This window comes from Xenia sp. Carnegie-2017, unplaced genomic scaffold (genome assembly GCF_021976095.1).
Source record: "Xenia sp. Carnegie-2017 unplaced genomic scaffold, XeniaSp_v1 HiC_scaffold_19, whole genome shotgun sequence".
NCBI classification, from domain to species: domain Eukaryota; kingdom Metazoa; phylum Cnidaria; class Anthozoa; order Malacalcyonacea; family Xeniidae; genus Xenia; species Xenia sp. Carnegie-2017.
The window spans coordinates 7,885,275-7,899,421 of NW_025813481.1; the positions used below are offsets into that span (position 1 = coordinate 7,885,275).

The following is a 14,147-nucleotide window of genomic DNA, read 5'->3' on the forward strand; positions in this document are numbered from 1 at the left end:
AAATGATTACATGTTTGTGGATTTAGATCGTCCAGGTTAGTAGAGTCCTGAGAAGGACTGTTAGTGTTGATGTTGATTGACGTTTCGACAACCTTAACGGTAGTCATCTTCAGAGTCAAGACGAAACGTCAGTAAACATCAACACCAACAGTCCTTCTCAGGACTCTGCTAACCTGGACGATCTACATCTACAAACATATAGCGATACTCCCGGATACAAATCATTTACTTTATTAAGAAGCAATGAACTATAAAATTTCCCAATTGCATGACAAGGTGCAAATGTTCAGGGCTAGGTGTAAATGATTTAGTGTATCGTATCAGTTGGGCACTGGAAAAAATACATCATAAAAAACCCCCTAAAATAAATAATACTGACTTTGCTAGTCGCTGCGTTTGCGCAGGTTTTCATTAAAAAGCTGCGAGATGAACAAAATAGATCGTATATACGCATGCGCATGTTTACAAAAACAATCGCAATCGTTCCATGGACAGGTTCCGGCATTCCTCTCATCCTCAACAGTAGTCTTATCATGGAAACACGGCAGTCTATCAGAAGACCTATTGGGAAGAGCTAGGAGAAGCACGTGCTTACAAAGCAGCAGTCCCAAGCATCTGAATTTTCTAAAAAACTTCAACCTTGTCAGTGAGTAGAACGTTATGTCGGCATTTTGCTTTCGAGTTAACAGTGTTAAGCATTGTAGCTACTATTTCCCTTGACCCTTGAAAAGGAAAGATTCTATCACACGTGTTCCCTTTCATGCAAGTGTTTCGAATTGGCCGAGTTTCGAATGAGCCATTTTTACCACAATAACGTGTAGTTTATTATACTTTTATATATAGGTCATTAGGCGATGGGCTGTGCACTCCAGAGGCCATCAATTTTTTTTTCTTAACTGATATTTTACTTTAAGAATTTCTATTAATTATAAGCCGCAAAAAAAATCATATTCAATCGAATCTCGAGTTCCTCCAAAGTCCATTTAGTTTTGAAGTAAGGAAAATGTGTCTACGACATAATAGATGATCAACCTTCATCGCCTCGTGAAAATCCAGTGTTCGTATTTTAAATTTAAAATTTCGAAGCCAATGACAACTTTGCTTTATCACCCACTAGTCACTTTAGCAAAGATATCGCTTTTCTTCGGTTCAAGAATACGAAAGGAAATTACAATAATTGAGTGGTTGTTCATTTAAGGATATTGAAAGACTCGTAGCTACTAAAAATGGTAAACGTGCTTTGTTTTGAAACGTGACATACATATTAAATAAGTCATTGTTTTGATGAAATTTCAACTCCCTGTTAAACGGTTTAAATCAAAGAGTGTCGTGACATGTTTCCACAGTGACATGTCCTAAGAGGGAATGTTGCTGTTGATATCGACCGACGTTTCGACAATTCATAGTCATCCCCACAGTAAACACCAACACCAACAGTCCATCTATAAGCACTGAACTAATCGGAACCTGGACGATCTACATTTACAAACACGACTTATCGTCAAAAAAGGAAGCTTTATGTCCGCATGTATGGCTATTTAAGTTGTTCAATTGTCCACCGTTGAACTTTTTCAAAAACACAAAAAGGTCTGATCAATTATTAATACATCAACATAACTATTTAAAAATTTATTAAACATCCGTCGCAGTTACATTGACGTCTTTCGCATTTGCGCATCCTCAAAATAACTTGTGTTTCTTAGAAAATTTGATGAAACACAAAATGTATAAGCATGGCTAATTAATCAAGTATGTCGCTACGACGATACAGACTTTCCATCGGATACACCGTCACAGGACTTTTTTACAGTAAGCCAATTTAAAAGCTACGTGTGTCAGTGTGGATGTGCAACGATGATATTGAAATAATGTACTCATGTTAAAAAAAATACATTCTCAACACAAAAATACAATAAAACTCCGAGTAGATTATTCATGCGAAGTTTTTGCGCTGGGGAATGGAAATGAGAAAAAGTACAGGAGCTCTTATGCAATTGTACTTTCCAAACGCACACGTGGGAATTCGAACGAGTTTCTACAGCTATGTGTAAATGCTGACATGTAATAGCCAAGCAAATAAAAATACTGATTATGTACTATATTCTAAGACTTCGCGTATTGCTATAAGTGGTAGCTATAAGAGTGTTCTAATCATAAGGTTTCTTATAGTTTCAGGCAGCAGTCGTATGGCCTCATCTTTGACAATATTTGACTATATTTCTACATAAAAATCCTTCATTCACATATATCGACAACCAATTATTTTCTGTTAAAACTACATCATAGTGTCGGCGGCTATTTGAAGCATATAAGTCATAACGATACCGACGGCCAGTTTTTAAAGAGACCAATATCATGTATAGCAATAGGTTAAGTGCTACAAGCGCTACAACGCTAAGCTTTCAAATTCTTGAGAAACGTCAAAAGTAGCGAGCAACCGCCCAACGGAACTGAATTGTAATACGCTCAAGCCCTGTTCAGTTTAAGTAATGTATTTAAAAATAACCAGAAACAAGTTTATAAATATCGAAGGTGATCGGGTCGAAAATCAAATTTGATCTTCAAGTGTTCGAATCACCACAACTTACTGATACGCAGAAAGTTTGTCGTTAATATCGTAAAGAAAAAAATGGTGAATGTTAAAGTTACTTTCAACAAGACTAGTGTCTTAAAGGTAAGCTGCCTATTCATTATAAATTAAAGTTAAAAAATTGAGCGAAAACAGTTGATTAGAAAAATTGATATCGAGCATTCTTAGACTTTTCATAAAGAGAAATTTATCAGAGTATTTTTTTTTGATCAAATTTATCTTACACCAACTGAAACTAAATATTCCTAATGTGATAAATGAGAGATTTAACAACGAGGTTTTGATATGCCATCATGGCTTCGTAGCCTAAACCACGTAAATTATGACTCATGCTTAGTACACAAGTGACCCATACTAACTATGAAAATTCCGACCAATTTCTATTAAAGTTTTTCAAATCATGTATATGTTAGCTACTTGAGATAACAATGCAATTTCTTATTACAGATTCTGGCTGTTCTGGTATCCTGCATCCTGGTCAAATCAAGTTCGAAACAGGGCACCCTATCTCAACGCCTGCTACGGAGAGCGAAGAGAAGCACATGCATTAGAAGCAACAACCCCGAAAATTTCGAACGAACATTACCAGAGAACCTCAGTAAACCAAGTAAGTCGAAATTGTGTATTACAATGAGTCTTTATATACAGTAAATCAAGATGCCGTAGGTCACAATGGATATTTCAATTCTTGATTTTCCTGAAGGGTAAAAATACCCAACGTTCCTAAGCAATCCATACACTTTTCCTTTACAACGCTTCAATTGGCTAAGATGACCTTTCGATGACATTCAAATTAGAATTGAAAATTCGAATTGTCCGTAAAAGCGATAATTTAACTAAGCAGAAAGCCATCTTACAGTTATATTTCCCATTATAGATCTCCAATGTAAGCCAGGCTGTCATGAAGTGAAAGTTCAAGTTCAATACGCCATCGTGAAAAATGAAACATGGGTCGTCGGTTGCCGGACAAAGCCGTTCCCATCAAACGCACAACAAGTCTACAACATAGGTCAAGGTTACAAGTGGCAATGCATGAAAGGTTACAATCCTGTTATGGAGTATTCAACAACAATCGAATTTGAAGGTGATGACAAACTCGTACTCAAAAAAGGTAAAGGAGTCTTACTTGGCTGCGAAAAAGCAAGTTGAATGCAATCCAGAGACATCGAAGCTTATCGTTTTAAACTATTTATACAATTGAAATTGCAAATTATGTCATGTGACACAAAAAATATAAAAGTATTTTCTAAATTTCATCTAATATAATCGACAAAGTAGAAGCATAAGTATATTATTAGGAGAGTCAATTATCTTATTTAATGTAGAAATCTGGCATCTTTAGGAAGAGCATTTTAATTGTTGTACGCATAGATACTATTTAAAAGATTATTATATTTATCATAAATATTATTATTGTATTTTAAATTATTCCCATTTCAATAGAATGGCACTATTTATGTGAAACGTATTTAATAAAATATATTTAATGAAATATAAATTTATTTCGATTTGAAATGACTGATCTGCTTTTCGAGACAATCGTAAATTTCACATTACCTTTTTTCGTGTTTCCGATTTATGATCTCATGGTAAAAATTTGGATCATCCCACTCCGTTTCCTGTTGACAGGGCTCACTAGGTATACGCGTGGTTCATTTCCTACATTTGAAAACAAAACTGAATGTTTGAAATAGTCAGGTTTATAGTGGAAACATTATAAAGTGAATAACTTTCACGTGAAATTCAAACATATAAAAAGCGCTTATCAAACAGGAGCCTTCATCTTGCATTGTTCTCAAACCGATCAGAAAAACCGTTAGAGCAATTGCATGTTGAAAAACCAGCCGCAGGTGGAAGCACGAAGTTCAAGACGAGCATGTCAACATCATGACCTTGCCAAAAACATCATAACCAGGCTTAAGATTTCTTCCCACTCCGGAAATGCGAGCTAAATATTGCACTAAAGTCCAACACACTTACGCGTTTTTCTTGAATTGACGACTATAAGGGTGATGGGATACCTATGGTTACATTTATGTACCATGTGATACACCGGCGCTACTTAGATACGTGGAATAATGCATGGAACTATGTGCAAAAGACGCCATAAGGCACGATTAGGAATAGCAGCTTGCTTCGGTTATATGGTGCCCACAAAGAATGACCACATAACAGTAAGGATTTTGTTTTCCATTTAGGTTAGTAGACACTGGTTCGTTTGTTTGGAATATTACCAGCCGAAACAAACGAGAATGATAGCAATATATAAATATCGCTTAGACGTTTTCACGTTCGGGACAAACTAATCCTGGCGATTGCGGAGGACTTCAATGACTTTATTGTACGTGACTCATTAATGCGTGGATTTAATCCAACCAAAACGTCTTAAGTTAATGTACCAGTAAATATATTGCTTGTACGATGTGGCTCATAACTGTCAAGCGACGAAACACAAGGTAAGACCTTGTTATTAGCACAAAGACATGTCAATGGGAGTCACGTACAAATAAAGATTATGTAGGAGGAATACCATTGAAACACAGGTATTCTAGCCAGTTGCAAATATATTTTGTAACTATCTTAACAGCCAACAGAAGGAAAGGTCACATTCATAGATTGATGTCGACAGTGATTAGATACGTCATACTAAATAGCGCCTTACAAAACGACATCGGTCTGTATATAAGAGGCAGCATCGAAGTGCTCTTTCTAGAGTTCACTTGGTCCCTAATTTACCGAAAATTAGTTGGTACATTGAGCGTGTGATTGGTGTGAAATCTTATAAAAAGAACAGGAGAAAGATGGCGCTGGGAATTCTACGATATGTTATCAAAGTAAGTAAACATGTGCACTTCAATAGCTAATTGATATTTTACACATACGCTAGGTAATTGATATTTTATAAATAGCATCTGTCCTGTTATCCGGTTATCGAAAGTACATAAATTAAAGTAGATAATGTAAAGACATTAAACGAAAAGGAAAGATCTGTATATGCCACAGCTATTTTTAATTGTTGCTCTTCGTGTAAACATATGTCTTGGTAACTGTACAATTCCAAATTTCTAAAAATATTCCCATGCATTGATTAGTTCATAATAAGGTTTTATTTCAAAATGATGTAGGATAATATTATAAAAAGCAGTGTAAAACAGTACGTATAAAATGCGTTTCCGCTTATTCTTACAAAATCGAAAGAATCGAGTTGCTAGAAACGTCTTTATAGATAGTAAGGTATTGTAACATTGACCTCGTGCAAATTGATTCCAGAAAATATATTCATTACAAACGTGTTATTTGAAAAAAGTTTTATTTGGTAGGCCTGTATGCGTTCGTCTTCAACGACGACAACCGCTTTAATAGATAAATCACAGTGGTCAGACTCCATGCTGACCCAATTAACTAAATAGTTAAATGGTCAATGAAAGATATAGCAATTTAATTTACAAAAACATAATTCTAATAAAGTAAACCATTTCATTACATTAGAACATTTTAAAGTAATCAAATATAAGAACAATTGCTCTACAATACTACGTCCACAATGTATAATATGGAATTGCTGCTTTCTGCTTGATATGCTCGAAAAAAACTTAACTGAGCTCAATAACTCTTTTCTCAGTTAAGTTAACGTTTAATATGTTAAAACCGACAACGCTTGTATTGGAAAAAATATACAAGTTAAATATTCGAAGTGTTAGATTTTTATACAAATGTCAGCTGCTTTTTGGCACTTCTTTCGCTGAGGAGTTTCCTAGTTTCTTTGCATTTAACGTTCTTTTATCATAAAAAGCATTTTGTAACACAGTATTTTCTGCAAAAAGACAACATAAGCATGTTTTTTCATTTAGAACTGTTAAATTTTGTTGTTTTTAAGATGGGGGAAATTTACCGTGCGTACCTTTGTGGTTAGTCGGTTGATCACGCATATCCGATATTCAGCAGTGGATATTTCTGTAAACATGGTTTACCGTAACTGCGTAATAGTATCATTGATAAAGTGCAATAAGTAAATAAGACAAGTTTTTTTAAATAAACATGTTTCAACATCTCATGATGCCATCTTCAGTATTTAAGAAAGAGTATTATGTTTGTGATAAATATATATGAGATGTTGAAACATGTTTATTTAAAAAAAACTTGTCGTATTTATTAAATATGGTTTAGTTGCCGCCATAATTGAGATTGTTGGTTTTCCTGTTTTTGTGATCTAGGATAAATGGTACAAAAAAACAAATTCAGATATGTTGCCTGATATTAGCTACTTGAAACTGAGCCCCTGTAAATGTGTACAAGTCTTTTTGGTTGTAAAAATTCTTGCCTACAAAGAAGCAATGATTACATGTTTGTTAATGTAGATCGTCCAGGTTAGTAGAGTCCTGAGAAGGACTGTTAGTGTTGATGTTGATTGACGTTTCGACAACCTTAGCGGTAGTCATCTTCAGAGTAAAGACGAAACGTCAGTAAACATCAACACCAACAGTCCTTCTCAGGACTCTGCTAACCTGGACGATCTACATCTACAAACATATAGCGATATTCCCGGATACAAATTATTTATTTTATTAAAAAGCAATGAACTATAAAAATTTCGCAATTGCATGACAAGGTGCAAATGTTCAAGGTTAGGAGCAAAGGATTTAGTGTATCGTATCAGTTGGGCAATGGAAAAAATACATCTAAAAAAATCCCTTAAAATAAATAATACTGACTTTGCTATTCGCTGCGTTTGCGCAGGTTTTCATTAAAAAGCTGCGAGATGAACAAAATAGATCGTATATACGCATGCGCATGCTTACAAAAACAATCGTCATCGTTCCATCGACAGGTTCTGGCATTCCTCTCATCCTCAACAGTAGTCTTATCATGGAAACACGGCAGTCTATCAGAAGACCTATTGGGAAGAGCTAGGAGAAGCACGTGCTTACAAAGCAGCAGTCCCAAGCATCTGAATTTTCCAAAAAACTTCAGCCTTGTCAGTGAGTAGAACGTTATCAAAATAATCATTTTCAAACTTCTATATACCTCGCTTTTTGATACAACGAAGGATAGATTGACTATGAAATTTTCTATCTACAAGGGAAAATATCCAGTTTGCCATTTGCTGATTTATTTCGATTTATTTCGTTTGCCATTTGCCAATAGAAAACGAAATAAAATTCCTCATTATCTTTTGTTTTAAATGCATTCGGTTCATGTATAATGCGATGTTTGAAACAGACCTTAATCGCATTAAAACTGAAAGAAAGATAACCGAACCGTGAATGTTTAATAATTTGACTGACACAATACCCGTGTTATTTTATATAGATCATCGATGTCGACCAGGTTGTCACGAGGTCAAACTGAAAGTTAGGTATGCTGAGATCAAAGTTGAAACGGTAGTCGTCGGCTGCAGGAAAAGCCCATTCCCATCGAACGCACGAAGCGTTTTCATCCTTGGCCAGGGATACGTAAGGCAATGCGTAAACGGCTATAAACCAATCATGGCGTACCAGGCAAACGTACAGTATGATGACGATGACAAACTTGTTTTTAAACAGGGCAAAGGCGTGCTGATTGACTGCATGAAGGCAGATTAATATCAAGTCGAATACAAGAAAGATTATTCACTTCAACATTGATATAGTTAGGAAGCTATTGAAATTAGACTATTTTTTATGCCAAATTACGTATTTGTTCGACGAAATCTACAAACTTGTAGCGTATACAAAAAGTTACCAAAATTATTTATGTAAGACATCTCTGCATTAAAAAATGACATCGAAACAACTAATTTGAGTATAATATTACTTGTAAACGCACAATTTATGGCCAGATAATATGGCTCCCCTCAAGTCACTATATAGCAATAGGACTAAAACACTTAAGCCAACGAATTATCGAATTATTGTTTTAAACCATTCTCTTGGAATATACCAAAGAATGACGTCTACTGGAGCCTACAATAGCACTCACAATTAAAATATTCTTTTGTGAGACCTCCATCACGGCTAACGAGAAAAACAAGATTGCAGACGGCAGACAAAGCTAAGCAGAAGATGCATTGACTTTAGCAAATAAACTTTCACACAGAATTGAGCTTTAATGCAAAACTGTCAAGAGTTTTCAAACCAGCAATATTGCATCATTGTCTTTAGCATTAAATTGTTATCAGGTTTTCGTAAATGGTGAACGAAGTGAAAGATGTTCTACAAACAACCTTGTGCGCATGCACACTCCTTTTCTCACTAAGGAAGCACATAAACAACTGCACGAAACGAATACAATACACACTACATGCTCAACACGAGTGTTAATTTCCATCAACAGAAAGCGAAATCATTATCAATATGTACATCAGGAACCTTATCATGATGTTTTTCCTTTAACACATATCATAATCAGAAGAAAGTAGCTCGTTACACATTGCTTACAGCAACGTGCAGATGAGATGCAGTTGCTCATCACAAATCAGTAGCTCTACCCAAATACAGTGATAAGAAAGCAGACTGTTGGCTCCATTTCCTTACATGTGAATCAGAGAAATCAGTATTGGTATATTTGAGACATGTGCTTCGTTCATTTCCTCATACTGGTGCATTAAAATAAGCTAACTTGGTATTGAATACACTGCTAAAGCATAGCAAAGACCCGGCTACCTATTGTCGTGAAGATAATTGTATGGTTTCATGCAAATGCAATTTGGAAAAATAGGCACTATTATATGAACGAGTTTCCAAAGATTAAAAATAGCACTAACTGCATGATACAGCGCCATGTCAATAAGTTTCGGAAAACCCACGACTGCACAGACCACTTGAAGTTTTTTCTATATGCATAGTAAAAAAAAGAAGCGTATCACGCAATGATAAAGTTTATTGCTCTTTCATTTTTGCAAAGAGTTTCATCGCAAAGGATTTTCGCACTTACATCGAGATCACATGCACGGTAGACGAACCAATCACAGCCAACTATCAATTCCTACTTCATTATATTACAATATAAATGCTCTCAGTTTGACTTCACACATGGCTGGAAGTTATATACGTTTATTTAAAATTGTTGGCTGACTTTGGTTAAAACAAACTGCGCAGTCGCTGTACGGTTTTTAAATAAACGTTCATTTTGCAAGACAACGATTCTAAAATCTTTAAGACTTTGCAAAATGAGGTCGTTTTTGCCACGAGTCCAAGGCGAAAGTTCGGGGTATTTCCGCATCAAGACGCCAATCAAATTACAAATACGAAACATCAACAATGGTAAGTGTGTGAAAATGGAAGGAAAGGAAGTACGAAAAAAATGCACTTAACCTTGTAATAAACAGCTACATATTTATTGCTCATGAAAAGTGCTCAAAAAATAACCAATACTACTTTCTCCAGCAAAAAGACGTAATACTTAAGGTCAACAAGCTGCAAGGGATATTTTTTACGGAAGTTTAATTTTTTGCTTTAAGAAAGGAAACGAAACCGATGTCATCGTGGAAGGTGATTGACCGAACGTTTGTAAATTACTGATTGAAGAAATTTATGAACTTCGAACACGAAAACCGTTTAACGACAGCACGAAATTTGTATCAGTAGAAAAATACAATAGAGCAAGACGCAAATGCAAATGGAAGCCGTCTTGGGTATAAACTGCAAACCTTAAAGTACAAATAAACCGGCAAAATTATTCCACATAAAGCAACGAATAGCGTTGCTTATTCCACTTATAGCAACGTCATATGAAAGAACGCCTTCGCAGACGAAATTGATAGAATGCATCGTCAATAAACAACGCATTATATGCAAATTAGTTAAAAATAGACAGTTTAAATACGATGCAGCGTCGAAGTCATTTACACAGAGTCCAACTCGTTCAAGTCCTTCGAAGATTAGAAAGTCGGTCGAAATTTCAAACGTATAGCAACCGTTAAGACAGAGAATGATGGAAGTTAAGATGCTGCAAACTCTTATAAAAGTAAGTTTATGCGCGCGCCTTTTTGTGCAAAAGACCGTTAAGACAGAGAATGATGGAAGTTAAGATGCTGCAAACTCTAATAAAATTAAGTTTATGCGCGCGTCTTTTTGTGCAAAAGCGAAAAGGGGATATGTGTAATCACAACTACTTCATTGCACTGAAAAACATTCGGTTCTTTAGTAAAATTTATAAATAAATCATAAAAAGAATCTTGTCAATGTTCTCTCTCAAGTCTTGGCGTTTGTAACAAATTAGCGAGTTATGTGTAAAATTAATTGACATATTGTTGATTAAAAAAATTCTAATTTCATTACAAATTACTTCTTTATTAATTATAACGAAAGTAATTTTTGTAGAAACTATTTCATTGTAAACTAACGTTTTTCTTAGCGAATGTTTACCCATTTAGAATAAAAAATAATTTTATTCATAATTGAAATATTAATTAATAATTGCAAGCAAGGAAATAGTTTGAAAATGTCATAGCTATAGCTATATACTTTTGTATGGCATGTCGTCACAAATTTTCTTTCGACTTTGTTTTTTTCTGCTGTATAGCTTCAAAATGAAGAACCTCGAATAAAAATAGCTAAATTTTTAAACGTGTCATGGTCTTATATTTATAGATCAGGTTTTAACTGACTAAACATTTATGAACAGGCTTTTATCATAGGAAAATTTTCGCGTGGAAAAGCGTCAACAACCGAAAATTGTTTACTTAAATTTTATACAAAACTAGTTTCAAATAAGATGGCCTATGGAATGCAACAATCATATGGATATTTAAGGTCGAACAAAAGTACTTTTTACAATCCCAAAGTCAAATGTATGAAAGTGTGATAAGGAACTTCGAACAATGATGTTGAAAATTTAGCTAGCAATTCATGAAAAAATTAACATGTTATTTTTACCAACAGGTGTTGGTTATAATTACAACCTGCATCTTGTTCTCACAAGGATCGAAATTACCTCAACAGATATTAAGAAGAGCAAAGAGAAGCAGCTGCATTGAAAGCAGTCATTCCAGCCATTTCCCTTATCCCTTTCCAAAAAACTTCAGCCTCGACAGTAAGTAGCGGACAATTAAATACATTACTTCCGTTTGAAATTTCTCAAATTTCACAATGGTCTCGATCCCATAATGAGAACATGGCCAACAAATAACTACTTAACAGAAAATTTTGAGCCAAAGAGTGATTCTAGATGTGTTAATTCCTTCTCTTTAAGGTATAACGTAACGAGTGAAAAGAAAGTACTAGCTTGCTATATATGCATCTTAATTATAACTAACTGCTAACAGAAAGCAAAAGTATGAGAACGTCTGAGAAAAGCAATGAGCACAATATCGTTCACGGACAATCGAAGCCTTAATTGTAGCTAAAGTTGAAATTTTCAATTCAAATGTCGCCAAACGAGGAAGCTCATGTAATATCGAAATCGCAGAGACCTTACGAGTACAGGAGTTTGTATCTCAAAAGATTTACTAGCTTGCTATATATGCATCTTAATTATAACTAACTGCTAACAGAAAGCAAAAGTATGAGAACGTCTGAGAAAAGCAATGAGCACAATATATATCGTTCACGGACAATCGAAGCCTTATTTTTTGGTCTTGGCAAAGTTGTAGCTAAAGTTGAAATTTTTCAATTCATTCGAATGTCGCCAATTTCTACGAGGAAGCTCATGTAATATCGAAATCGCAGAGACCTTACGAGTACAGGAGTTTGTATCTCAAAAGATTTACTAGCTTGCTATATATGCATCTTAATTATAACTAACTGCTAATTCTGAGAAAAGCAATGAGCGTTCACGGACAATCGAAGCCTTACAAAGTAGCTAAAGTTGAAATTTTCAATTCAGCCAATTTGCTCATGTAATATCGAAATCGCAGAGACCTTACGAGTACAGGAGTTTGTATCTCAAAAGATTTTCAAATACATGCATCATTTTCGATTCACTGATGGATGAAATGACAATTTCACATAAATTGCTGTCGTAATAGCAGCGATTTCACTCTGGTAAAAATGCAAGCCATTAGGTATTTAGGGCCTGTTCATATGAGCCGGGCTGGCTCGCTTTGCCGGGCGAGTTTATTATTTTATTCTTATGAGGCGGGCTGGCCCGGCAAATACAAAAACAATTAATTACGCACGCCGCATAAAAGTCCAAATTCCGATATTTCATGTTACTTTCATAAGCTGAAAGAAACTCAATGATGTTATGCATTAGTCTATGGTCCACCGAAAGTTGTTCTTTTGCTTGCCCTCTATTTTGCATTGAATTAAATTTCGCTTGCCCTCTATCTCGCTCAAGCGAGATCCCGGCAAGACGGGCCAGCCCTCCTCTCATATGAATCAAATTTGAAATTTGGCAAAGTGGGCCAGCCTGGCTCACGTGAACAGCCCCTTAAACAGAGTGGTTCGATCGTAATCAAAACCACCTGAAGACGAAAAAAAAACAATTAAACACATTCAATTGTCATCGATTCATTCAGCAATCATCACTCCAGTGTATTATTACAGACATTTTTTCCTTCTTTTCAGACCTACAGTGTATGTCTGGATGTCAAAAGGTAAAACTACAAGTTGAATATGCTGTCGTCCACTTTGCGACTGTAGTCGTAGGATGCCGGGAAAAGCCGTTCGCCTCGAACGCGCAAACCGTCTACGTGGAAGGCCGAGGATACGAAAGACGGTGTATTAACGGTTATCAACCAGTTATGGGATACGATATTACCTATGAGTACGATGGCGATGACAAACTGGTTTTTAAACAGGGTGAAGGCAAGTTGATTGACTGCGTATGAGCAAAATGAGCCCATACCTCGTCGGGAGCAAAGTAAAACGGACTTTGTATTTACGCTGTTATCAGATTATAATATCACGTAATTACTTATTAATAACATAGATTCTGTATTAATGTATTTATATACTATTAAATAAACTTATTCAGTTCAGTCAGAAGGTTAAAAATAAAATAATATGAACGCAAATTGCAAAGTACTATAGCATTTATGATACATCACGAGAGTTGAAAAAATATGCAACACTCCGTCATATTTTAGCCATTGTGCTGAGCTTGGCAATTAATCCGTAAAATCCTCTTCAACCGAGACAAAGTCATTTAGATTTTTTTTTAGTTTTTAAGTGGGCACTTGCCTACTAAAGAAGCCAGTCTCCAAACATCTGTCACAAAATTTGTTCAATAAATTCATTTCAACTCCGATTATTTCACGAAATGCAATTGCAACACAAAACATCCCTCAACAAAGGAGACCTACTTTTCTGATAACATTAAGTGTCATTAAATTCATCTCAACTCCGATTATTTCACGAAATGCAATTGCAACACAAAACATCCAACAACGCAGGAGACCTACTTTTCTGTCAACACTAAGTGTTAAAATTGCTTTATCGAGATCTTTCCACGTTTCCATGTAAAAAACCATGCATATAAATGGAGACATCTTAATAAAACCTCTTAAAACAGTTCAAGAAAGAGGATAATTAGATCACTGCCAAAAAAAAGAATTCCGTACCAGACTTATCACAGCATTGTTTACATATGAACTCTAAACCAATCAGAAATTCGTAAATTTGTCATTTGCAGTAAG

At 35.2% G+C, this 14,147-nt stretch overlaps 1 protein-coding gene and 1 long non-coding RNA gene across 2 annotated transcripts in view; one reads left to right on the top strand and one right to left on the bottom strand.

The window, feature by feature from the left end:
- Nucleotides 1-14,147, bottom strand: part of LOC124439570 — a 70,759-nt gene that overhangs the window by 25,161 nt on the left and 31,451 nt on the right. The window contains exons 1-2 of the transcript XR_006946363.1: nt 3,717-3,796; nt 3,448-3,588 (exon numbers count right to left, since the gene is read on the bottom strand). The gene's annotated coding sequence lies outside the window, so the exon portion shown is untranslated. Of the gene's footprint in view, nt 1-3,447; nt 3,589-3,716 lie in introns of the transcript that reaches the window.
- Nucleotides 7,439-8,362, top strand: LOC124439575. The gene is made up of 2 exons (XR_006946365.1): nt 7,439-7,569; nt 7,901-8,362. It is a non-coding gene; the product is annotated as an uncharacterized LOC124439575 (long non-coding RNA).